This window comes from Macrotis lagotis, chromosome 7 (assembly GCF_037893015.1).
Source record: "Macrotis lagotis isolate mMagLag1 chromosome 7, bilby.v1.9.chrom.fasta, whole genome shotgun sequence".
Lineage (NCBI taxonomy): Eukaryota > Metazoa > Chordata > Mammalia > Peramelemorphia > Peramelidae > Macrotis > Macrotis lagotis.
In genome coordinates this window covers 214,397,172-214,422,805 of record NC_133664.1, presented here as the reverse complement: position 1 = coordinate 214,422,805, position 25,634 = coordinate 214,397,172, and the positions used below count along the sequence as shown (strand labels likewise).

General features: G+C 38.3%; 1 protein-coding gene across 3 annotated transcripts in view; it reads right to left on the bottom strand.

Moving 5' to 3' along the window:
* The window catches only part of ERGIC2 (ERGIC and golgi 2), a 79,456-nt gene extending 65,822 nt beyond the window's left edge, over positions 1–13,634 (bottom strand). For 2 of the 3 annotated variants that reach the window (XM_074194802.1, XM_074194804.1), the window contains exon 1: positions 13,525–13,633. The gene's annotated coding sequence lies outside the window, so the exon portion shown is untranslated. Of the gene's footprint in view, positions 1–13,524 lie in introns of all 3 variants that reach the window. The other variant, XM_074194805.1, reaches the window with a different exon arrangement.
* Between the last annotated feature and the right edge of the window lie 12,000 nt (positions 13,635–25,634).

The window sequence follows — 25,634 nt, the reverse complement described above, 5'->3', positions numbered from 1 at the left end:
AGTAAGATCAGGGGTGAAACAAGGATGCCCATCATCGCCACTACTATTCAACATTGTATCAGAACTGTTAGTTTCAGCAAAAGAAAAAGAAAATTGAAGGAATTAGAATTGGGAAGGAAGAGACAAAACTCTCACTCTTTGCAGATGACATACCTAGAGAACCCTAAAAAATCATCTATAAAACAACTAGAAACAATTGCCAATTTTAGCAAAGTGACAGTATATAAACCCTCTGCATTTCTATATATTACTAAAAAGATACAGCAGCAAGAGCTAGAAAAAGAAATCTCATTTAAAAATAATTTCAGATAATATAAAATATTTGGGAGTCTACCTGCCAAGAAGACTCAGAAACTCTATGAAAACAACTCAAACACTTTCCATACATACAAAATCAGATTTAAAAAACTGGACAAATATCAACTGCTCATGCATAGACCAAGCTAGTATGATAAAAATGACAATTCTATCTAAATTAAACTATTTATTTAGTTCCTTAACATTCAAACATCAAAAAATGACTTTAATCAGCTAGAAAAAAATTGTAACTAAATTCATATGGAGAAACAAAAAGTCAAGAATATCAAGGGATTTTAATGAAAAGAAAGTACAAAAGAAGGTAGCTTAGCCTTAACAAGTCTAAAATTATATTACAAAGTATCAGTCATCACAACTGTCTGGTACTGGATAAGAAATAGAATGATGCAAAAAGTAGATCAAGAAATGATTATAGTAATCTGCTGTTTGATAAACCCAGAGTTCAGCTTCTGGGATAGGAACTCTCTCTTCAATAAAAACTGTTGGGAAAATTGGAAGATAGAATGGCAGAAACTTGGATTAGATCAGTATCTCACATCCTATACCGAGACAAGATCAAAATGGGTACAGGATTTAGACATAAAAGAAATATCATAAGTAAATTCAGAGACTAAATTGATCACCTATTGAATCTATGGAAAGGGAAGCAGTTTATGACCAAGGAAGAGATGGAGAACATCATTAAAAACTGGATAATTTTGATTACATTAAATTAAAAAGCTTTTGTACAAATACAACCACTGATCAAAAGCAATGTACTAGACTGGGAAACAATTTTTACAACTAGTGTTTCTGACAAAGAACTTATTTCTGAAATATGGAGAACTGAGTCAAATCTATAAAAAAAAGTCATTCCCTAGTTGACAAAAGGGTCAAAGGATATACAAATAATTATTTTTTACCAGTTCGAAGTAGTCTTATACCCACCAAAATATCCATGATTTTACAGAGAATTTAATTTACCACTAATTGATTAGAATCCCGTATGACATTGCATGGATAAGAAAACAAAATCACTTCTCAGCTGTTAATCTAGAAAATTAGTCTATAGACACACAGATTAAATGAAAAACTCCATAACTAAAGACCATTATGGAAAATGACTACAAAAACTTTCCAGAATAATTGGAATAATATCTCAGTTCTTGCATTTACAAATAATATATAAACATAAACATTTGAATGGAAAAGATTTCCTCCAGTAGAACTTGTTTGGTATTGCTAAAAAGCCTAGAATGTTACAAAATTATACGAAAGAGTGCCTACATTACTTTGAAACAGCAAGTATCATGTAACACTAGGGAACAAGTAAAGGACCTCCAGATATTGTAATTCAATTAAGGTATATGAGATATATCCAGTAAAATTCTTGTGTACACTTATAAACAATATATTCTATTGAATGCTAAAGTGATTATGTTAACAACTGATACATATATTGATGTATCTCTATGTTGGAATGACTACTAAAACTAAGAAATAAAAAGAAACTAAATAACTAAGAAACAAAGAATCTCAAAAACAAGAAACTAAGAAACATTTACTTAGAAGAACACAAGAAGACCTAGTTAATTAATTCTACAGCCAACCTATGAAACATCAATGTTTCATTTGAATATCTTGGACACTTCTTCCTAAATAAAATTGGTGTTGCATTAAAAAAAAAGAGAGAGAGAGATAGAGACAGGAATATTACTTGTCATTCATTCTTAAAGACCAGGGCATTAGAGAAGAGATGCCATGATATGCACATGAACTGGATTTAAATGCTGTGCAAAGTCAGTAGCCTCACTTCTCCTGGTCTAGTGAACAGATATGGATCAGAACAACTGGAGATGGGCCAGGATGGAGACAATAAGGGTTAAGTGACTTGTCCAGTGTTACACAGTTGGTAAGTATCTAATGTCTGGGGTCACATTTGAACTTATGCCTTCTTGTTCTCCCTAGTCAACTAGCTACTAGCTACCTTTTGGAACATGAATATTAAAAGATCATAACATTAAAAAATCAAGGGAGAAACAGCTCTCATACCATTCACAGCCCTGGGCATAACCAAACAAAAGAGTCAATTACAAAAGGCAAAAGATTATTTTGATGACAAAAAGTTGAAAAACTTTTTGCTGCACAAATAAAAATCAATCTACTTCAGATAAAAAAAGTGATAAGAGAGAAAAATCTTTATAAATTATCTCTAATAAGAATTTGGAAATATACAAGATGCATCCCAAGGTCTTTAAGCTTTTAAAGAGCTTAAAATTGCACTAGGACCCCTAAGACAATTCCCCTATCAATAAACATGCATTTATCCCTGATCACAGGGACAGAGCAGCTAGGTGGTACAGTGGCTAGACCACCAGTCCTGGAGTCAGGAAAACTGAGTTCAAATGTGGCCACAGACCCTTGACACTTACCAGCTGTGTCCTTGGGCAAGTTACTTAAACAGACCTGATGGGGTACATCCTAGGCCAATTCCAACTGTCCTGATCCATATCTGGCCACTGAACCTAGATGACTTTGGAGGAGAAAGTGAGGCTGGTGACTTTCAACACCCCTTCAGTTAAATCCAATTTACATGTATATCACAGCCATCACCTCAAGTTTTGGTCTTCTTCAAGAAAGAAAGACAAATAACAATATACTGATTACAAAGACAAAGATGCTATATTCTAATGAGGAAGACCAGTCCAAGAGAGACAAAGTACATATAAAAATACATATAGAATAAATACTAGTTTATAAATACAGAGCACTAAAGTACAAAGGAATTTAAAAGAAAGGGAACTAGCAGTTGAGGGAAATGGGGATATTAGGAAAGATTTCATATAGAAGGTGGTGCATGAGTATTAAAGGAAGACAAGTTCAAATCCGATCTCAGGCACTTAGCTGTGTGACCTTGGGCAAATCACTCTTAACCCCATTGTCTTAAATAAAATAAAAAAAAAAATTTTTTTAAAGACAGGATTTCTGATGGATGAAAGAAAGAGTAATCCCTTCAAAAAATTGTTAACTATTATGCACATAAGAATGTTTCAAATTACTAATAAGATTAAAATTGATTCTGTATGATTTTTATTGGTCCTATTTACAATTAAATGATTTTGACCTGTAACCTTCCTAAACTATGGTTCTTCTTTTTGAAATTCAGCAATGGTGTCGGACTCAAACACAAACAGGGGCCACTATAGTATATATAAAGACTCCTGCAGACTGCAGGTTGCAGATTGCCTTAGAAAACCACACATTAATAGTTTTATTAAATTTGAATTTATTGTTAAATATTTTCCGGTTTCCAGTGGCTGGCAGGAGGGCAGGATTGCATGTTTGATACCTTTTCTACAACATTCCTGGCAGACGGTCACCTAGCCTCACCTTGATCGTAACAACTCACCACTCAACAGTGTAAAACACTACACTTTTAGACAGTTCTATTTCTAGGAAATTTATCCATAAACAGTTTGCCCCAAGACATTTTCTTCCCTGTTAACTTTCATACCCTGATCATAGTCTGCTCTTCTGGAGGCTGTGCAAAACAATCCAGAGACAATTGGTTTTAGAGTCAGCGGAACTGATTTAAATCCTGCTTCTGAATCTTATCACATGTTTGACTTGGGTACATCTTTTAACTTCTGAGGCCTCAGTTTCCTCATTTTTTAAAATGAAAAGTTTGGAAGAAATGAACTCTGATCTGCAGTTCTAAACCACAAAATCCTGATATCTTTTCCAGGTTTAGGCAAGCTAGATTTTAATGTATGCTATTTTACAACAACAAATCACAAATCAATTCAACACTTAGTACAATGTGTACAGAAATGCTAGGCGCTCAATTACATATAACATGGACCCTATTCATTATTGCTGAAAGCATTTCAATAGGAACAAAGACACATGATATTTGTCAAATTTAAGATGCAGGTATCCCTCATCTTCTGAAATGATGTATCCTACTAGAATTTATTTTACATTATCTTGGGCAGAGGATGAGATGACTAGCTCGTGTCATGGAAGCAATGACCATGAGCTTGGACAGACTCAGAAATATTGGAGAATAGAAGGGCCTAGGCCGTCCATGGGATCATGAAGGGTTAGAAAGGACAACAAAGAACCAACTTATAATAAAAGTTTAAAGAAATCCCTAGATGGAAGTCTGCAGGGATTTCTCTGTTTGTCTACACTCACACATTGCAGTTTGGGCTTCCATACTAAATAACCAAGCTGGATCCCTCTTTATAGCCCCAGGGCAGAGTCCTGGGGCCATCTACATATCAAAGAACAGACTAGAGAGCATAACACCTTGGAGGAATAAAGGTGTCAGTGGAGTGTTCAAAAAAAAAAAAGACAACCCCAAAGCCTTGGAAGTGCTGTAAATTAGTCTTGGGCTAAGGAAATGAGTAAACAACAGAAAAAGAAGAATATGACCAGAGAATTACTTTAGTCCCATGGAAGATCAAAACACATACTCAGATGATGACAAAATTGAAGCTTCTGTATCGAAAATCTCCAAGAGAAATAGAAAATGGGCTCAGACTATGGGTAAGCTCAAAAAAGTAATTGAAAAGCAATTAAAGGAGGTGGAGGAAAAATTGGGAGGAGAAATGAGAGAAATGCAGAAAAAACATGAAAACCAAAACAAAAGCTTGGTGAAAGATATACAAAAATATTATGTTAAAAAACAGTTTAGGCCTAATGGAAAAGGCAACACAAAAGGCAAATGAGGAGAAGAATGCCTTAAAAAGCAGAATTGGTCAGCTGGAAAAGCTCTCTGAAGAAAATGACTCCTTCAAATGCAGAATGGAACTAAAGGAAGCTGATGACTTTGCAAGAAATCAGGAAAAAATAAAACTACTTCAAAAAAATCCAAAATTAAAAGAAAATGTGAAATATCTCATTGGAAAAACAACTGACCTTGAAAACAGATAAAAGAGATAATTTAAAAATTATTGGGTTGTCTGAAAGTCATGACCAGGGAAAGAGCCTAGACTTCATTTTTCAAGAAATAATACAGCAAAATTGACCTGAGATCCTAGAAGCTGAGGGTAAAATAGAAACTGAGAGAATTCACTGGTCATCCCCTGAAAGAGATCCCAGAAGAAAAACTTCCAGGAATATTATAGCCAAATTCCAAAACTCCCAAATCAAAGAGAAAATGCTAAAAGCTGCCAGAAACAAACAATTCAACTACTGAGGCTCCATAGTCAGGATTACACAGGATCTGGCAGCATCTACATTAAGGGCTCATAAGGATTGGAATATGATATTCCAGAAGGCAAAAGATCTTGGTTTACAACGGAGAATCAACTACCAGAAAAACTGAACATCCTCTTTCAGGGGGAAAAGATGTACTTTCAATGAAACAAGAGACTTCCAAACTTTCCTACTGAGACGACGAGAGCTGAACAGAAAGTTTGATCTCCAAGTACAGGACTCTGGTGAACCATAGAGGGAGTGGAAGAGAGGGACTAACTATGAGGAACTTAATGATGTTGAACTGTTTGTATTCCTGAACGGGAAGAAGATATTGGTAACTCATAGGAACTTTCTCATTTGTAAGAGCTTTTTTATAAGAAGCGTATATAGATAGAACATAGGAAGGAACAGAATATAATGATATGATGTGGTAAAGGGATGGAGTCAATGGGCGGTGGGGGAAAGCACTGGAAGGAAGGAAACGGAGATATTTCACGTAAGAGTCAAGAAAAAGCTTTTTCAGTGGAGTGGGGGGAGGAAGGCAAGGAGGAATGAGTGTGTTCATTCTCATCAGAAATGACTCAGGGAAGAAATGACATACACACTTAATAGGGTGAGGAAATCTATCTTGCCCTGGAGAAGGATGGGAGGAAAGGGATGGGATGAGGGGGAATTGGGGGAGAAGAGGAAATAGGTGATAAAAGAGAGGAAAGATGGAGGGAGAGTGTACTCAGATGCAACACACTTTTTGACAGGGCCAGGATGAAAGGAGAGAGAGAGAGAATAGAATAAGTAAGAGTGAGGAGAAATAGAGTGGAGGTACAGCTAATAATAGCAATTGAAGGAAAAATATTGAAGCAACTTCTCTGGTGGACTTATGATAAAGAAAGCAACTCACCCCAGAGACAGAGCCACTGAAATATGAACACAGAAACACAGACTGAAGTACAATTCTCTCTCTCTCTCTCTCTCTCTCTCTCTCTCTCTCTCTCTCTCTCTCTCTCTCCTTGAGGTTTCTCATCTTCTTGGGGGGGAGCATGCTTATTCTTATGTTTACTCTTATAACATTCAATTTACATCAATGTATGGCATGGAAACAATGTAGAGAATGTCAAACAGCCTTCTGTCATGGGGAGGGAAGGGAGGAGGGAGGAAATTATAGAACTGAGAGCCTTGCAAAAAATGATGGGTACATATAACTATTGTATATAATTGGAAAACAAATAAAATGTTAAAATGTTAAAAAAAAATCCCTAGATCTCAGTACTGAATGAAACTTCAGAAGCCATAAAATTCAATTTGTACTTCAATAAAAATCTCTCCTGCAATATAACAAACAGACATTCATCTATGCATTGGTTAAAGATGCTCAGAGAAGAGATTCCAACTGGAACTATACTCCTGGCTGAGAAACCTCCTAGAAGGACATCAAAATGAGACTTCTAAGGAATAACAATATATAGTTCTTACCTCCCCAATTCTCAGATTGGCAGATTGAGCTCACCCACAGACAAAGAGAAGTGAAAAAGCTATGGAAGTGGGAGAAAAAGGAGAACTACAGACAGAGGAGGAATCAAGAAACCAACCTGAAGATAAAAAAGCATCACCTTCAGACTCCACGTTGGGGTCATAGGTGCCACCTTGCCAGTCTTTAGTGACACAGAGAACAGAAGTAACCAAAGCACTGATGAAGAATTTATTATGCTTTCTTTGTCACCCCTGTTTGTCCCAAGACATTTTGAAGACTTGGAAGAAGATGCCATTAGGTGTCCTGACAATCCACCTGATGACCAGACAAATGATGATAAACACAACAGCAGCAATGATAGTGATGGTGATAATTCTGGTGACAGCAAGGACAAGCATGACAGCAGAAATGATCATAGTGACAGTCAGAGCCATGATGATTGTTCCAATGATGGCTACAACAATGGATATGTCAAATTCGAAGAACAAGGAATGTACATAAGAATTCAGTTACACAAAGGTGTAGAGAGAAGTGGAAAAACTTTAAAAGAGAAAGAGGAAAAAGAATACAAAGAGTGTGAAGCCAGAAGTCAGCAGAAAGATCAGGAAGCATCTTCAGGCTTCCCTTTGGTTTATGGTGCCACCAGAGAGCAGTGGAAGAAAAGGGATTTCTAATGAAGAAGTCTTTGTGTTTCCTTTGTCCTCTCCGAATAGGATGATTTAGAATATGATTTCATGAATACCATCTGGCTCCCTGAAATGAAGCAATAGAGTCAGAACTTGCTGGAAAAATGGAACTAGAGCAGTTCCTCTTCTGGTGCCACTTTTTTAATGACAGGTGGAAACCCCAGGAGCCAGTGTGCCCTCAAGACTCTAGACCTGCCAATGACAAGCAGAGATTCTGACAGGGGCTTTGATGGTGAGACCACTTTAGACACTTAACTTCTAAGGTTTTCCTCAAATTCTCTCCTTATGTACCTCCTGCTTTTCTTTTTCTAAAGTGGACAGCTGGACACAGAGAAGTCTTTACATAAGTAAAGTCAACCTCACTGCATTTCCCCTGTTGAAGCAGCTTTGAGGACTACTAAAAATTCAAATTAAGAACCACCTCAGGGGCGGCTAGGTGGCCTAGTGGATAAAGCACTTGCCCTGGAGTCAGGAGTACCTGGGTTCAAATCCAGTCCCAGACACTTAATAATTACCTAGCCGTGTGGCTTCGGGCAAGCCACTTAACCCCTTTTTCCTTGCAAAAACCTAAAAAAAAAAAAAAAAAAAAAAAAAAACATCTCAAAGCAACAATAGTGAATGTGGCAAAATTATACAGAAAAACATATCCTTAAATAAAAGATAAAAGAAAACAATTGTGTGACTTTGCTTTTTCTCTTTCACCCTTTGTTAAAAAAAAATCTCCAATGAAAGGGTTTAAAGGAAGTCCACTGTGGCAGAGTAATTGTTAGGAAGTTCCCCCTAAAATTCCTACCCAAGGCTTTCACTTCTAAACCTTTGAAAGCAAGCAAAATAATTCCTTTTAAAAAATGCAGTATTTCAAATGATAGAAGATATAGTATCTTACCTTTCCTAAACCTTCTTTTCTCTAAGAACCACTAGTTTTATTCATATAGTTTATCATGTCATTCCTAAAAATGAGGTGGCCAGAACTGAATGAACTATTCCAACTGCTGTCAAAGTACAATGGAATGTGCTACATGTCTGATGTAGAACACTAATACTCTCTTAATACAACTTAGAAGGAAGAAAAAAAGCATTTATTAAGTGCTTACTACATACCAGACAGATACTAAATGCTGAGGATACAAATAAAAGAAAAAAGAGTCCCTACCTGCACAGAGTTTGCTTTCTAGGAGAAGACAAAACACAAAGGGAGCTGGGGGAGGCAGAGGTGCAAAAGCGTGGCATGGTTTTGAAGTTGGGAAGCTAGGAACAGGACTGGAAGGGGAATGAGGCCCAACCTAAGACTATTCACAAAATGAAAACACCAAGAATAATTCACCACTGGATAAAGAGTCACTTCCAAGGTGAGAAGGTCAAAGAGATGATGGAATATTACTAGATACCCCAGGCACTGAAGGAGGTTCCACGATCAGATAGCATGGTTTGGAATAGAACCAGGAATAGGGCCAAAAAAGCTCAGATTCCATTAGTTTTTTAGGGTCCCTACACCCTTTCCCTGCTTAATCATTTTAGAACTCTCCAATGGATTAAAAAACATTATACTCTTATCAATTGACACAGCAATGGTCCAACAAGGTTTTCTTTTAATTCCAATCTTTCTAGTGTTAAGTTTTTTTTTCATGTCACTTGCATTCATTGCTAATCACTAGAAAGATTAAATTTAACCGCCATGAGTACTAGAATTTGAAGCATGAGGTTAACATCTCTTTCTGGTAATCTAAGTATAAAACAGTCATTAAGAGTTTCAGGTTCTCTCTGATAATTTGGCTGGTGGATAAGGATGGGCATCTCAAAGGAAATTCCCTCCTAAATCAATCTGAGATATATCCTTCCAAAAAAAAAATCAATTTGTTAAAAATACCAAAAAATATTTGTTAAAAATATTAAATTGAGGGGCGGCTAGGTGGCGTAGTGGATAAAGCACTGGCCCTGGAGTCAGGAGTACCTGGGTTCAAATCCAGTCCCAGACACTTAATAATTACCTAGCCATGTGGCCTTGGGCAAGCCACTTAATCCTGTTTGCCTTGCCAAAAAAAAAACTAAAAAAAAATATTAAATTGCAAAAGTTCCTAATTAGTGTGCAAAAATAAGTGATTGACATCATGAAATATACCCACTTACTAACTGAATTTTGACAAAAGCCTCTGCATAATTGAGGAATAGTGAATACCATGATTTTAGTAAGGATATCCAGCAATACACTTTTCCCATTTGGATCCAAATATCTTTCTGAAGTATCTTTTTTAGTTACTTAATCATCAAAATAAATTGAATTTAGATCCTCAAATCACTATATTTAAATGTTAAAATTTTTCAGAAATAATACAAATTCAGATTTCTTGTGAACTATTATATTTTTGGAAGAACAAAAAGAATTTTTTGCCCATTTGGGATACTAAAAAAAAATCAATATTTTCAAGATGTTATTTCATCTTTCTTTTTAAAATTTCTATTTTTGTATTTTAAAATGTATAGTTATTAATAAAGAAGTACATGAATATAAATTAGCAAATAAATATCTGTGTATGTATATATATTTATGTATAAATATATATTTATGGGAGTTAAGTATGCAATCAAAAAAAAATTACAGACCACTAATTTAGAATTTGTCACTATTACTGAGATTTGAGCTCTGGGCAACTATAAACATCTTTCTACACATACACAAACATATCTTAAGACAACAAGCATTTAAATTTCTACTATTGGGCTAAACACTCTCTTCCTGGCTCTACTGCTGACCTCTGGACTTTAAAATCGTATCTTTATTTGCTGTCTCCTTCTGAGGATTTCCTCAGTTTGGCAGGTCTCCTTCCTAAAATGGCCCTCTAAAAAGGTCCAAGATCTGCTGTGCCCCAACCTCCCACCCCTTCTCCCAAGAGCCTCTACTTTGTGAAGGAATCAGGCTGTTATTCCTGCATTCACTTCTCAAGCTCTGTTTCTCACAATCTCAGACTGCTACCCTCATTCTCCCTCCTCATAATACCAACTTTTCAGTTCTTTTGTGTGTTGGCTTCCTAGTTATAAAGTTCTTTAAGAGCAAGACTGTCTTTTTTTTTTACGTCTTAGTATCCCCAAGTCAGAGTGCCTGGCACACAGTAGGCATTTATATTTATTAAACTGAATTAGCACATAAGCATTTAATAACAAATGCTTGTTTCTTCCTTCTTCCCCTCCCCCTTTTCTTTCCTTCCTTAACAGTGGGAATACAAAAAAAAAAGATAAAAAGTTCTTTTCTTTTGCCTCACTTGACATCATAAGTCTGTATAAACTTTTCTGTTAGGGTCTATTAAAGAATCTTGTATTATTTTGATATATAAGAACTTACATTGCTTTCTGTCAGGGGAGGGGGGAGGGAAGAAGGGAGGGAGAAAAATTAAAAACAAAAAAATTGGTAAAAACTTATGTGGCTAGAAAAACAAATAAATATTTAAAATTTAAAAAAATTAAAAAGAATCACCTTACAGAGAAGGGGCAAACACTCTGAAGCACTTACTAGGTGCCAATTTGTTAAGCACTTCACCAAACCAAATGCTATTTATAGTCAATAAAAAAAAATGAGATCTTGATTTCACTGTACCTTTCAATCAATTTGTGTGGTCTGAAATATTTCTTTCACCAGACTTGCTATTTCAATCTGGCTTCAGTAAAACTTTCCTTTCCTTTTGCTTTCCTTTTTCCATACGTACCTTCCTCCATACCACTTCCCTGACCATCAGTTCTAGACCCAACATCAAATTAATTCTAAATTGATCTTGGAAGGGATGCTTCAATTTACCCCCACACTATCCTGGCAATTTCCCAGAACCAAAATGCCCCTCTCCAAGCCATCACACTGCAATGTATGAGTGGTCTTCAACGTTAGAATGTAAGCTTCTTGAAGGAAGAGAGGCTGACAAAGCTTTTTTTTTTAATATCCTCAGACCTCAGCAGATTATCTGGTAGATAGTAATGCTTTATAAATACAGTACATAGATTCTTCTTTTTCTTTTTGGTTTTTGCCAGGCAAACGGGGTTGAATGACTTGCCCAAGGCCACACGGCTAGGTAATTATTAAGTATCTGAGGTTGCATTTGAACCCAGGTCCTCCTGACTCCAGGGTCGGTGCTCTATCCACTTTGACATCTAGCTGCCCCTTCCTACAGAGATTCTTAACAAATTCTTCTTAAACTCAATTAAATGTTTTATAGGTAAAAGCTTTTAAGGTTATTATTTGCAATGAATAAATGGCTGCACTAATGTTTCATTGTTTTGTACCTGAGGCCAAAAAGAATAGTCTTTTGCTTCAATCAAAACTGAAATAAGGAGCAGCTAGGAGTCCGGAGGACCTGGGTTCAAATCTAGTCTCAGATACTTAATAATTACCTAGCTGTGTGGCCTTGGGCAAGCCACTTAACCCCGTTTGCCTGGCAAAAACCTAAAATAAAAAAAAACTGAAGTTAAAGTTGTCCAAAAACTTTGCAAGTAATTGTAATCATAACCTGATTGAATGCCAATTATGACTTTTTTTTTGCTATGGAGAATATTCGATTTTAAATAACTCAAATTATAAATTTAAGAGTAAATTATATTGAGTAAAAATTCTACACACAGCAAAAACTGAGCACATTTCTCAAATTTCATTGTTACAATTAACATATTGCAATGGTTCCAAACGGAGCGCCCTTGGGAGTCACTAAGGTCAGAACTATTTTTATGACTAGGAAGGGATAGTTAGTTGGAGTTGGAGCAGCGAGTAGAATCCTGAAAATGGCATTCGGGAAGATACCGATTCAGATGCAGCCAGACACTTACCGGCTGCACGCCCATGGACTGCACTCAACCTGACTGGGGAAAAGAGCACCTACCTCTCAGGGTAGTCGTGTGCATGACCTTATCTTGCAAACGTTAAAGTGTCATGTACTATTATTAATAATATAGTAAGATATAGCTATAACTCACATGAGCAAAAGCTCTATCTAGGAGAAGGGATGTATGCAAATAATTGTTAACTGTAAATAAGGCCGGATAACTAAAAGTGTTGAGAACCAAGGATAATCTGTGGGTGTGTTTTCACCATACATAAAAAAATGGTCCTACAAAAAGCCCTGGGTAAATTTGTCTTTAAAAAAGACTGAATAAAAGGGGGTTTTGTTGTTAGTTATGGAGAGGCTCCTGCTATTATTGTCTACCAAATGCTATAGGTTATCAAATGGGACCTTGCAGTATCAATGAGTATGCTCACGAGAGGACGCGCCTGCCCCACCGCCTCTTTTTTGTAAGCTCTTCCCCCAACCCCGTTCTGCCTCCTCTTCCTCGAGTAAGCAATCTCCTGGAAAGCAGGGGCAGGATTTTGCCTCTCTGTATTCCCAAAGCTTAGAACAGAAGCAAACAAGGAGATTAAATAAATGTAATCTGACTGACAGAGCTCCCAGTGCGGAGCTCACTTTGCTCTGGCCTTGCCCCCAACCCTCACCACCCCCTCACGAGGCCTCGTACATAATCATCCAGAACCACAACATCCAGCCCAGACTCCAAGGGCGCTCGCGGGGGGATCCCTGCCCCGAAAAGCCCGGGTGAGCCTATCAAACTCCTGCGGGAGAGCCGGGCAAGCCTCGGAGGGCACGCGGAAATGCCACTTGGGGGCGTGAGAGAAGGCACACAGAGGCTTCTGCGGGCACGGGGCACCGGAGGCAGCAGGCTCCACTCCCGAGCCCCGGGCCGAGGTCCGGAGCCAGGAACGCACCCCGAAGGGGCCCGGCTGCCCGCTCCCGCGCGCACCGCACCGGGAGCCGACCTCGCTGCACGGGCGCGGGCCCCCGGCTCACGCCCCTCCGGGCGGGCCGCGCGAAGCGTCCGTAAAGCTCACCACTCTTTTACCTTATGGTACAGCACACGCCGACCGCCATGATACACGGAAGCCCTCAGCCACTCAGAGTCCCGAGCGTCCGGAAATATCGCGGGAGCTTTGGCGGCCGCCGCCGGAAACTTCTTTTCGGCTGCGAACGATATTCTCGCGATATGGCCCACGGCCCGCCCACCCAGTGGGAAGAGGGCGGAGACCGGAGGGGGCGGGGCTAAGGCCAGTCGTGGCCGCGCCTCTCAGGCCCGGAGGCGTCTTCTGTCTTCTGTCCCCGAGCTCCAGCAGCTTTCAAAGTACCGTTCCCAGAGCTTCTTTGTGGAATCCCTAGGTCCGCCCTTCCCTATTCTCCAGAAACAGTAGTAAAGATGGCAGCGCCTTGAATTGTGCAAGCAAGGCTCGGAATGTTGATAAAACTGGTTGTCCAAGGGCTGGGCCGGAGCCCAGTGGCTCGTGCTCAGCCCAGCTGATAGGTAAGGAGTCAGTGTGAGCATTTACTCCTTTGGGAATGTGCCAGTTTTACCAACCGGTGCTTGGTTCATAGTTCGTGGATTGTCTGGACTCGAGAAAGTAATGGAGAAAATGTTCACAAAGGAGATTATTTAAAAGTGTGTTGTGTACTTTTTTCCTGGAGAGCAGTTGTTCAACATGCACCGGCCCTTTCCTAAAGTCAATCCAGTCAAACATCATCACCCTCTCCCCTCTCCTGCAAGATAATTCTTTTAAGGAAGTAGGGATAGAAGAGAAAAGGAAAATAAGAGATCGCCAAAGGATCTAGAACAGTTGTACTGTTTGTTATGACCTCCTGCACTACATTTTAAATTCCAGTCTGATAAACACAAACCTCTCTTGCTTTCAGGTTTTTTTCCTTCTCAGACTCCTGGATACTCACTTCTACTTTTTTTGGGGACTATGGTTTATATTGATATTTAGTTCAAATAAATCCTACTTCAGGCAGCTACCGTGGGACTTTGGGTAAATCACTTACTCTCTACCTCAGTTTCTTCATCATGTAAAACAGAGAGAATAATAGCACCCGACTCCATTGATGTACTGAAAAATAACAACTGACTGGGGCGGGGGGGAGCATTACTGACGCCTTTTAAAGTTTAACCTGTCTTACTGTCATTTTCTCCATCATTTTCTTTAATCTAGAGAATCAAAAAAAAAAAAATCAAATCCTGATTTGTAACATTTGCCAATTTTTTAAATTGTAGAATGAGATATTTGCAAAATGTTTTGCAAACCTTAAAGTGCCACCATATAAATACTAAATTCAAGCAATGTCACAGATAAGAAATTTTTATTTATGTTTCTATTTTGCCAAAATGTATCATTTTCTTTTTTCCTTCCATGATTATTATATAACAAGAGTATCAATTTAGATGTGAGGGAATTGTCCCCAAAGGTATTGAGTGACTTGTAAGACCATAAAACTCAGGTCTCCCTTTTAGGAGATGTCTCTTTAATGTAAAAAGAAATTACAGGCTCTCAATGAAAAGGGACTATAAAAGTCACCTTGTCCAAATGTACTTGAAGGATCCCCTGCAGAGTATCCCTGACTAGTGATCTTTCAAGGTGATGTTATCACACTGGACTTGGGTATTGTATATCTTTTGGATCTTGCAATATACCACATTTGTGCTAATTAACTTCTCTCTAAGAGTTTGATAAACTCTATATTGTGTTTGGAATAAGGTAATGATGGCATAGTCCCATTAGATCACATCTAATGTCTTATGCACACTTCTGAGTGGAATATTTTAGAAAGGATATTTGATAATCTGATATACCTCCAAAGGCATATTAGGATAATGAAACTATGCCATAGGGAACTAGAGTAGAAAAGACATAGCCACTGTTTTCTGATATTTAAATGTTGTTTAGAGAGGGATTAAATTGGTTTTGTTGATCTCAGAGGTAGCAATAGAACCATTTTTAAGTGGAATGAGCTTGAGAAATATAAGCAAGTATTCAGTTAAAGAAAGGCTGGGTGTCTATTTGTGGGGACAATGTAGATTGGATTTTAAGCTTCAGGTGAGGGATATGATCTCTAAGCTAGTTCCCAATCTTAAGATTATTTAAAGCAAATAGTCTGAAGTACAAGAAATAGCTAATTGAACAGCTTCTTTAAGTGTTAAGAGTACCACTTACATCTCTTTTTCAATTTAATTCTGACAGGAGGGAACAATTCCAAGACTCAGTTCAGGAAGCTATATTTAAGTAGTGTCTTGACTCCACCAGAAGTCAATGGTGAAAGTAAACAATGCACAAAGTCCAAAGTACAAGCAGCAGAACCTAAAGGAAAAAAATAAGAATACAAGCAGCAGGACCAACAGAAGATACAGGGAAGAGAAGAGGGAAGAAATATCCTGGAGGGTAAAGAAGGGAATTAGGTGATCACAGTGAGATGGAAAACTAATCCCTGAACTTCATTTCAGAGTGGATGACAATCATTCTGGCAAAGGATAGGCTATGACTGCTCCACTGACTAGGAATTTAAGTGATTTTTTTATAAGGTTCTTCAAGTACGTTTCCCTCAAAATAATAGTGGTGATGAAGGGATTATCTCCATGTAGATGGTAAACAAAAATGTGTTTGCCATGACAAACTATGATGAAACAGGGAAGGAGATAGTCACTCAGTTAGGATATAAAGTCAAGGAAGGCTAAGGCGAAGGTGGCAGGGGGTAAAGTAAGTAAATAAATTAGTAAGTTTCCATAGCAAATTAAAACTACATCTCATGTGAGAATTACAAGATGATTCGCAGGCCACAAAATGGAACCCAAGAAATTTCAATCATATAGCAATGTATACATGTCCACTACAGATTGTTCTGAATTTCTTTCTCTATGAAATACTGCAGACTAACAAATTGACTGATCCTAGATCTTCAGTGGAAGGTGAGGAGAGGTATAAGTCCCATGCCCAGAAGCAACCCATGGATATAACAACCTGCCAACCTTCATATGTCTCCAGGCCTTAAACAGAATCAGCAAGGCTGTGCTCTTTTACAAATGAATGGTGTCATTTTTTTTCCTCTCTTTTTTTCTTCCTCCCTTAGGAACCAAACTCATAGGAAAGTAGAGGCAACTTATACTTCCTTTCTTATTTCCTTCCTTTAGTAGTCAGTTTGGATGGGTGTTCTGGTTCTGCTGATTTCTCTTTGCTTCAATTCATATGATTCTTTCCATAGTTATTATATCTATTATTTCTGACAGGTTCAAATGGAAGTAGTTGTTTGGAAGATGCTTAAGCTGGACCCTACCAACCTTTTCTCAGGGTAATAGTGCATCCTTAATCCTCTCACTTGAAGTGGCTGGCTAGAAGGCAGCAGTAGAAATTGATAGATTCCCTGAGCAGGGGCAAAATGTCTAACCTGGATTCTATCAGCCTCTCCTCTGAGGAGGAGATATACTGTACACTGTACCCTAACACAACATGTTTAATATTTGACCATTGTCTCCTAGATGTCTTTTTTTTTGAGAGAATATTGTACATTTTATTCACAAACCTTGCAAGATACACCTTGCAAGATATAGGTACCTCACCTGGCATGAGGCACGAAGTGGTCTTGGAATGTCAGGCAATTTATAGTCCTCAGAAACTCTTTCCCCTCCCTCTTGGATTTTCATAGGCTCTCAGAGTTTGAGTTACAATCTGAGAGGTTTACCCATTCCATGACATGCCTCTAATATGATCCCCCCCCACATCATACAATCATCACGGGGGTATGTGGGTTAATATTCAATTACCTAATCGTACCATATTTCCCTGTGTCTGAGGAAGGCATTTCCATTCTTTCACTTATCCATGTTTATATACAAGAAATATGGTCCTGACTGTTCCTCAAACTGCCAGGATTAGGTTGATTTGGCTAGGAATGACCTTAAACTTTGCTAGCTCCATTAGGTATTTTGTTAAGATCAAGTTAAGAGTATTTAGGGCTGACACTTTTAAGTGAATAAGTAGACTAGATAAGGAAACTGGGTCTCTTGAGTGTTTCAGCTATAACAGTAGTACTCAGAAGCAAGGAAAAGAGTGAGTCTCATTTGGAATCAGTGAAGGAAAAGATTAATTAAAACTTATTTGAAAACCTCTGTAGCAATCCTCAACTATCCAACTACTTAAATATACCCACCCTTACCAAAAGATTCCATTGGCTCCCACATTTCTATGTTATCTTTCAAAGTGCTAGATAGTATCATAATCAAAACCTGTGATTTCAAGTCTTAGCAAAGTAGAGAACTCCAGGCTATTGGCAAAAAGTATCTTAACTCCGGGGAGGATCCCATAAGCTTTGCTGAGCAGTTCCAACTGTCCGTGTTTATACAAACTGGAGTATCCAGATCTATTTCAACTCATGACTGTTTTAATTAAAAAGAGAGACTAGAAGTTGTGTCCAAGGAAGGAATGAGGAACCCTCCCTTCAATCCAGATAACTCACCATGACTAGGCTCTGGGGAGGACTGACAGGAGGAGTGGCGAAAGGGAGAGATATACAGTCATGACCAGCATCCCCATGATTTCTGTTAACATTACTGCAGCATTATCATTTTTAAACTCTTCTGCCATCCCCACTTCCCTCTCCTAGAAACAAGAGACTATCTCAACTGTAGTGATTGCTAGTGAGACCATTGTAGCCTATTTCTCAGAACCACTCTCCTTTTATTGGAGGGATCTGTGCCTTTCATCTCTCCATTCTGGTCCCTGAGGCCCCTAGGCCATTTGAGCTCAAGAGGACTTTAAGGAAATTCCTTTAGGAATGTACTGATAGATGGCAACAAGAGCAGATCATGTCTTAGGCACTCTCTCATAAATCTTTGAAAATAAGGACTCTAACTAAATTTTCAAGAGACAAAACCCACAGAGTGACCCAGTGAGGCAGTTCTCCTACTCAAGGTAACCTGGAAAAGAGCAGAAAGCCTCTGCTCCCTGGGGTTGGAGGGACAGACTGAAAGAACTTCAGCCTCCCGGAGGCAGCCCCAGGGTGCTGGGAGCCATGGCTCACAGCAGCAGGGGAGTTTCCTCTCCTCTGCCAGAGTGAGCACTTGAAGTCCAGCCCTCAGGGCACACAGCCAGCAGCATGGCCACTGCATTCCAGATCCAGGAAATATAAGCAGGCAGAGCAGGTAAGCAGGAGCCCCCAGGGCATGAGCCCATTGAGCTGAGGGAGGGGAGTGAAGAGAGAATGCAGAGTTCTGTCCTCTGTCCCTGGAACAGGACTCTGGGGCTCTGACCACATTCAGATCCTGATCACAGTCTAGGCCCCCCCAGAACAGCAGGGCCCCCCCCACCTCAGCTCCATGGCAGAGGGGGGCGCATATGGTCATTCACAGACCAGGAGGGAGGACAGAGCCTCACACACTGAGACCCTTATGGGAGTGTCCCAAACGCTCAGGAAGCACCCCAAAACCAGGCCCAGGCTGGGAAAATGAGCAAGCAGAGAAAAAGAGGAACACCATTGAGAAATACATTATCTATGAACGCAAGAAGGATCAATATACTCAGTCTCAAAATGAGGAAACACAAGCTCCTGCATCTAAAGACTCCAAGAAAAACAGAAATTGGGATCAGGCTATGACAGAGCTCAAAAAAGACTTTTAAAATAAAATGAGGGAGTTAGAAGAAAAACTGGGAAAAGAAATGAGATGCAGGAAAAACATGAAAATGAAGTCAGCAGCCTAGTCAAGGAAATCCAAAAAAATGCTGAAGAAAATAGCATGCTAAAAAACTGGCTTAGGTCAAATGTATAAAACAGTTCTAAAAGTTATGGAGGAGAAGAATGCTTTAAAAAGCAAAATTGGCCAGATGGAAAAAGAGATAAGAAAACTCTCTGAGTAAAACAAATCCTTCAGACAAAGAATAGAACTCAGGGAGATTGATGAATTTACGAGAAATCAGAACTCCTTACTTCAAAACCAAAAAAAATGAAAAATTAGAAGAAAATGTGAAAACATCTCATTGAAAAAACAAGTGATATGGAAAACAGATTTAGGAAAGATAATTTAAAAATTATTGGAATACCTGAAAGTCATGATCAGGAAAAGAGCCTTGACATCATTTTCAAAGAATTACTGCAGGAAAATTGCCCTGATATCCTAGAAGCAGAGGGTAAAATAGAAATGGAGAGAATCCACTGATTCCCCCTGAGAAAGAGATCCCAAAAAACCAACCCCTAGGAATATTATAGCCAAGTTCCAGAACTCCCAAGTCAAAGAGAAAATATTACAAGTAGCCAGAAGGACACAATTCAAATATCGTGGAGCTGCAGTCAGGATCACACAGGACTTAGCAGCAACTACATTAAAAGCTCGTAGGGCTTGGCATATATTATACCGGAAGGCAAAAGAGCTTAGAATGCAACCAAGAATCAACTACCCAGCAAAAATGAATGTCCTCTTCCAGGGAAAAAGATGGAGTTTCAATGAACCAAGGGAATTTCAAATGTTCCTGTTAGAATGGCCAGAGCTGAACAGAAGGTTTGATCTTCAAATACAGGACTCAGGTGAAGCATAGAGATTGGAGGAAAAGGGGAAAATATGAGGGACTTAATGATGGATGAACTGCATGTATTCCTGCATAGAAAAATGACACTGATAATATTCATATGAACCTCAGTTAATAGAGCAAGTAGAGGGAGCTTTTATACTTGAAGCACAAGAGAAAGCTGAATTTGAAGATAAAATATGGTGTAAAAATGGAGTCAATAGAAAAAAGGGAACTGTAATGGGAGAAAGAAAAAGAAGGGGGGGAATAGGCCAAGATATTTCATATAATAAGATTTTTCTTTATTGCAATGAGCTATTGCAATGATATGGAAGGAGGGAAGACAAGGGGGAATGAGAAAATCTTTGCTCTCATCAGAGGTGGCTAGGAGAGGAAACAGCATATATACTCAATGGGGTATAGACATCTGTAGTAAGAAGGGGGTGACGGGGGGGGGGTGATGTGAGTGATGGAGGAGAGGATGGACCATGGGGGGAGTGTGGTCAGATATAACACATTTTCTTTTTCGCTTCTTGCAAGGGACTGTGATTGGATGGCCTGTCTAGGTTCCTAGGGCCAGGTGGAAGCTGGACCTAAGGGGTGGTATGGGGGTGCTCAGGGCCTCTTGGCCCCAGGACCAGGGATCTGTCTGCTGTGCCAATCAGCTACCCTACAGCAGAGTCAGTGAAAGGAGAGAGAAAATATAGTACATTGTAGTAGAGAAATATGAAAGGAGGGAGTTGCAATCAGCAATGACAACGGTGGAAAAATATGGAAGTAACTTTTGTGATGGATTTATCATAAAGAATGTGATCCGCCCGCAACAGAGTTGTTGGAGTTGGAACAAAGACTCAAGCACATTTTTTATTATTATTTTTTTTGGGGGGGGGGGTGCAGGGCAAATGGGGCTGGGTGGCCTGCTTGGGGCCACATTGCAGGGTGATTGTTGGGTTTCTGAGGCTGCATTTGGACCTGGGTGCTCCTGACTCAAGGGCCAAAACTCTGTCCGCCACCCAGCCACCCCTACTATTATTACTATTTTATTTTATTTTATTTTGGGTCTTTTTTTTTTCTTTTTTTCTTTTGGTTTTTGCAGGGCAGTGGGGTTGGGGTGGCTTGCATGTCACACAGCTGGGTGATTGTTGGCTGTATGGGCTGGATATGGGCTCGGGGGCTCCTGGCTCCAGGGCTGGTGCTCTGTCCATTGCACCACCTGGCCATACCTACAATTATTACTATTATTTTTTTATTTTAATTTTTTTCTCTCCCCTTTACTTTATCACTCAAGCAAGTCTATATTTTTGGGGGGGAGGGGGCTATTTTGTTTACTCTTAAACAAGAATATTTTATTAATGTATATAAAAAATTATTTGTACAAAATGAGAATAAATAAATATTAAATATTAAAAAAGAAAGAAAAAAAGGAATGTATTTATATACCCTTCCCAGAAATGAGGAAGGAGACTTGGTTGCTGGTTTTGGCATCAACACAGAAGTGACTGAAGCTTCATCATTTAAAAACTGATGCCCATTTTAGCACAAGCTGAACTTGAAATAGTAGATAGTAGGTATGCATTTGGGTAGCTCATGACTTTGGGATGTTATGAAAACACCAAGGCTTACCTCTTCAGGACAGTCCATTAAAAATTAGAAACAGGTTTTCCATCTGTTTCCCCAAACCACAGTTATTAAAATTTCAGGGCACATGGAGAAAATAGTATTCATGGCCCTAGAAATAACTTGACTGATGTAGCAGCTAAAACTACAAACCAGGAAAGACTTTAAAAGGAGGAATGTAAACTTGATAAGACTATGGCTCTAAGGGTCAGCTCAAATAGAATTATAGTACTCCCTAAGAATTTATACCTTCATTAATCACTGGACATCTGGCAAGCTGACCTGAAAACATTGGTGGGGGAGTTTTTACAGGGATGCTATCACTGCCCATGAGATGTGTCCCAAGTACAAATACATTCAAACAACTTTAGTCAACTTTAAGTCAACTTTCCTCTCCCAAATACACATTTTGAAACCTGGCAGATCTACCCTTGGCTACAAAAAATGTTTTGGTTATACTCTGAATAATCTCTGGAATAATATAAAATCATCTTAGGAAAAAAATCATTCCATTATGGGAAAATCCTAAAGAGTACATACTTCCTTTAATAGAAAATTTCTATAATCAAGTTTTATAAATATCAACTCTTATTAGGTAACTGATAAATCAAAATCATCAGTCTATAAGGGACTTCACTACACCCTTATTAACCAAAAAAAAGGGAAGTGATGTAATTGTTCAATTGTTATGTCTGGTGGACTTGTCCTGGGAATATCACTCATGTCCCAAATCTGACTGTTCTATGATTTACCTTCCCACTTATAATCATGTAGAAAATATCACTCTAGAGTTCTAAGGAATGGAGTAATCCCATGATTTGCAAATGGGTTCCTTACAAATAAAGTAATTAATAAACCACTACCTGGTTATTGGCACTTTGTTTCTAGTCTGCTTTGTCAAGTTCGGGTTAGAGACCAGCTCAGGAAAAACTTGGTTAACAATAGGTGTCCTCATATCCTCACTGTCCTTTCGCCTCTCCTATCCAAAATTGTCAAATCTTGTCATTTATACTATATCTCTTAATATCTGATTACTTCTCTACTACAGCTATGTCCAAAGTTCAGTCCACACCCAGAGTTTGGGGCCTTATCACATCACCTAAGCTATTTGAAATGTCTCATAATTGATGTTCCTACCTCAAGTCTTTCCCCAAAGTGATTTTCCTCAAGGGAAGATCTGCCCATGTCCCTCCCAACAGGGAGGACTGTTATATTCTCGGACAGAATGTAAACTCTTTTGAGAATAGAAATTCTTTCATTCTTGTGCCTCTAGCATAGCACATGGCAATAAATGCTTATTGATGGCTAATGGATTAACAATATGATTAAGTTATTGTGAGACATTTGAACAAACCTAAACCATTTCCTGTATTGGTACTGTGAATTACATGGGCTGTTAAAGTCCAAGGAAAGGAATTTACTCCCTAATGATATTGAACAATTCCGCCTTTTATGGGAGTGCCTACTATTATGGGAGAGTAGTACTATTAGACCAGGGTAACAGAAAAGGGACTTGTATAATTCTAGCAGATTCAACTGCTTCCCCTAACTCCTTTGGGGTTTTTTTTAGATTTTTTTCAAGGCAATGGGGCTAAGTGGTTTGCCCAAGGCCACACAGCTAGGTGATTATTAAGTGTCTGAGGCCAAATTTGAACTCAGGTACTCCTGACTCCAAGGCCAGTGCTCTATCCACTGTGCCACCTAGCCACCCCTCCCCTAACTCCTTTGTAAAGGAAAACAACCTCAGCTTGAGTGATGGAAAGGGGGAGGTTCATTTTAGAAGGAAAGCATTATAGTGACTGTTTATGAACTGAATTACAAGGCAGAGTAAAGATGAAAGAGCTCTGGATCTGAGGTCAGAGGTTCAAATTCTTTCCCTGTGACTTTGAGCAAATCACCTAATGTCTCTAGGCTTCAGTTTCCTCATCAGTAAAATGAGTATTTAAATTGGATGGCCTCTAAGGAAACTTCCAATTCTAAATCTAGGGTCTTATGGTTTTCATTTTCCATTTTAGTGTTTTGGAGGATGTTTTCATATGATTAATAGAATGTAATTCTTTTTTTTTTTTTAGGTTTTTTGCAAGGCAAATGGGGTTAAGTGGCTTGCCCAAGGCCACAGAGCTAGGTAATTATTAAGTGTCTGTGGTCAAATTTGAACTCAGGTACTCCTGACTCCAGGGCCAGTACTCTATCCACTGCCCCACCTAGCTACCCCTAGAATGTAATTCTTTTGAGATCTATTTTTCATATATTTTGTTAGATAGAAGGAAAAGCAATAGTTTTAAAATTAAAATTGAACTGTTGAATTCAAATCCTGATTGTTAGTTACTTTGTAACCTTGGGCAAGTCATTTCAATTTTCTGAGCACTATTTCATTCATCTAGGTAACAGGACCTTTGGTGCATGTCCTCTCATCTAACACAGAGGTGTGTTAAGAAGCTTGCCTGGGAATGCTCTGTTTAGATGGAGTTTACACTCTGGACTAGTGGAGATCAATGTCACTGTTACCTCAAACTGAGGACAAATGACACAAACACAAACACCTCCAAGCCCATTTCTGAGAGCCAAGATAAAAAAATGGAGAAAGAAAGGGAAAGAATTTTCCCTTCTCACTGATTTAGTTTATATTGTACACTTTGTAAATGAATGTGATCTTCACCCTTTAGAGGTTAGCTTCAGTAGGAAGTAGAGTGTAGAGAAGAGAGGCCATGAAACCTACAGGTTTAACATTATGAGTTTTAAAGTCTCATGTTATTCTGGTTGCATACAAAGGAAGCTATATCTTTACCCAATGGTGGGGGGGGAAGAGCATGTCCATCTTGGAAGATCTGGGCATGCCAGGCAAGCCCCTCAGGAAATGCTCCACAAATTCTATTTTAATTGTAAAATTAATTTAATTTTTAATTTCTATTTAATTGTAAAAATGAGGAAGTTGGATTTGATAACCTCTAAGATCTTTTCTAATTCCAAATCTATGATCCAGTGACCACTGAACTATTGAGGAAACACTTTTGATCATATATATTTGTTATTTCCTATATAATTTGTCTATCAGATCCTTATTTAATAATTTTCCCCAAATAAACTGCTTCTCTTATCTACTTGTATAAATTTTGTTCATGCAAAAATGTTTCTATCTTATGTGACCAAAATTATTGATTTTTCTTTTGTAATTAATTCTTTTCTTTTTTGTTTAAGAAATCCTTTCCTAGCTATCACATGAATGATACCTGACACTTTTAATACTGAGCTCATGTGTTGACTTTGAGTTTATTGTGGTAAATGTTGTATGACACAGTGTCATAAACCTAATTTCTGCCAGACTGCTTTCTAGTTTTCCCAACAATTCTTGACAAATAGGGAGCTCTTTCCTAGGTAATTTTTCCAATACTTATCAACACTGGATTGAATTAATTATTTCTAAGTTTTTGTTATCAAAGCAATGACTCAATCTTTCTTCGGAAAATATAGAGGTTTTGTCCATTTTTATATTATTACATATCTCCATTAGAAAGTAAAAATCCCCATTAGAGAATGAAAATATTTCAATTGTAATAAGTACCTAGCTGTGTGGCCTTGGGCAAGCCACTTAACCCCATTGCCTTGAAAAATGTAAAAAAAAAATTTCAATTGGATTCCATGGGTATATAGTTAGTGATTTTTTGGTATTAGCACTATGCTAGATATTGTGGACTACACCCAAAAAAATCTGTATATATCCCTCCCCTCATGAAACTTCCAAAATTGTTGGTGAAATAAGACTTACATATATAAAACAATTAGAATCTTGTAAGATGCTATATAATACAGTGCCAAAATCTAAAATAAGTGCCATGGATAGTTAGAAAGAGAATAGATCAGTATTATCTAGAATTATCAGTGAAAATTCCACTGTGACATTTCATAATAGACAATAGAATCTATTATCTAGAATTGGAAAGGATCTTTGCATCTAGGACAATACTCTTGCAGATGGAGAAATTAAGGTAGAATGATCTTTTCAAGGTCATGCAGGTAGTATGTA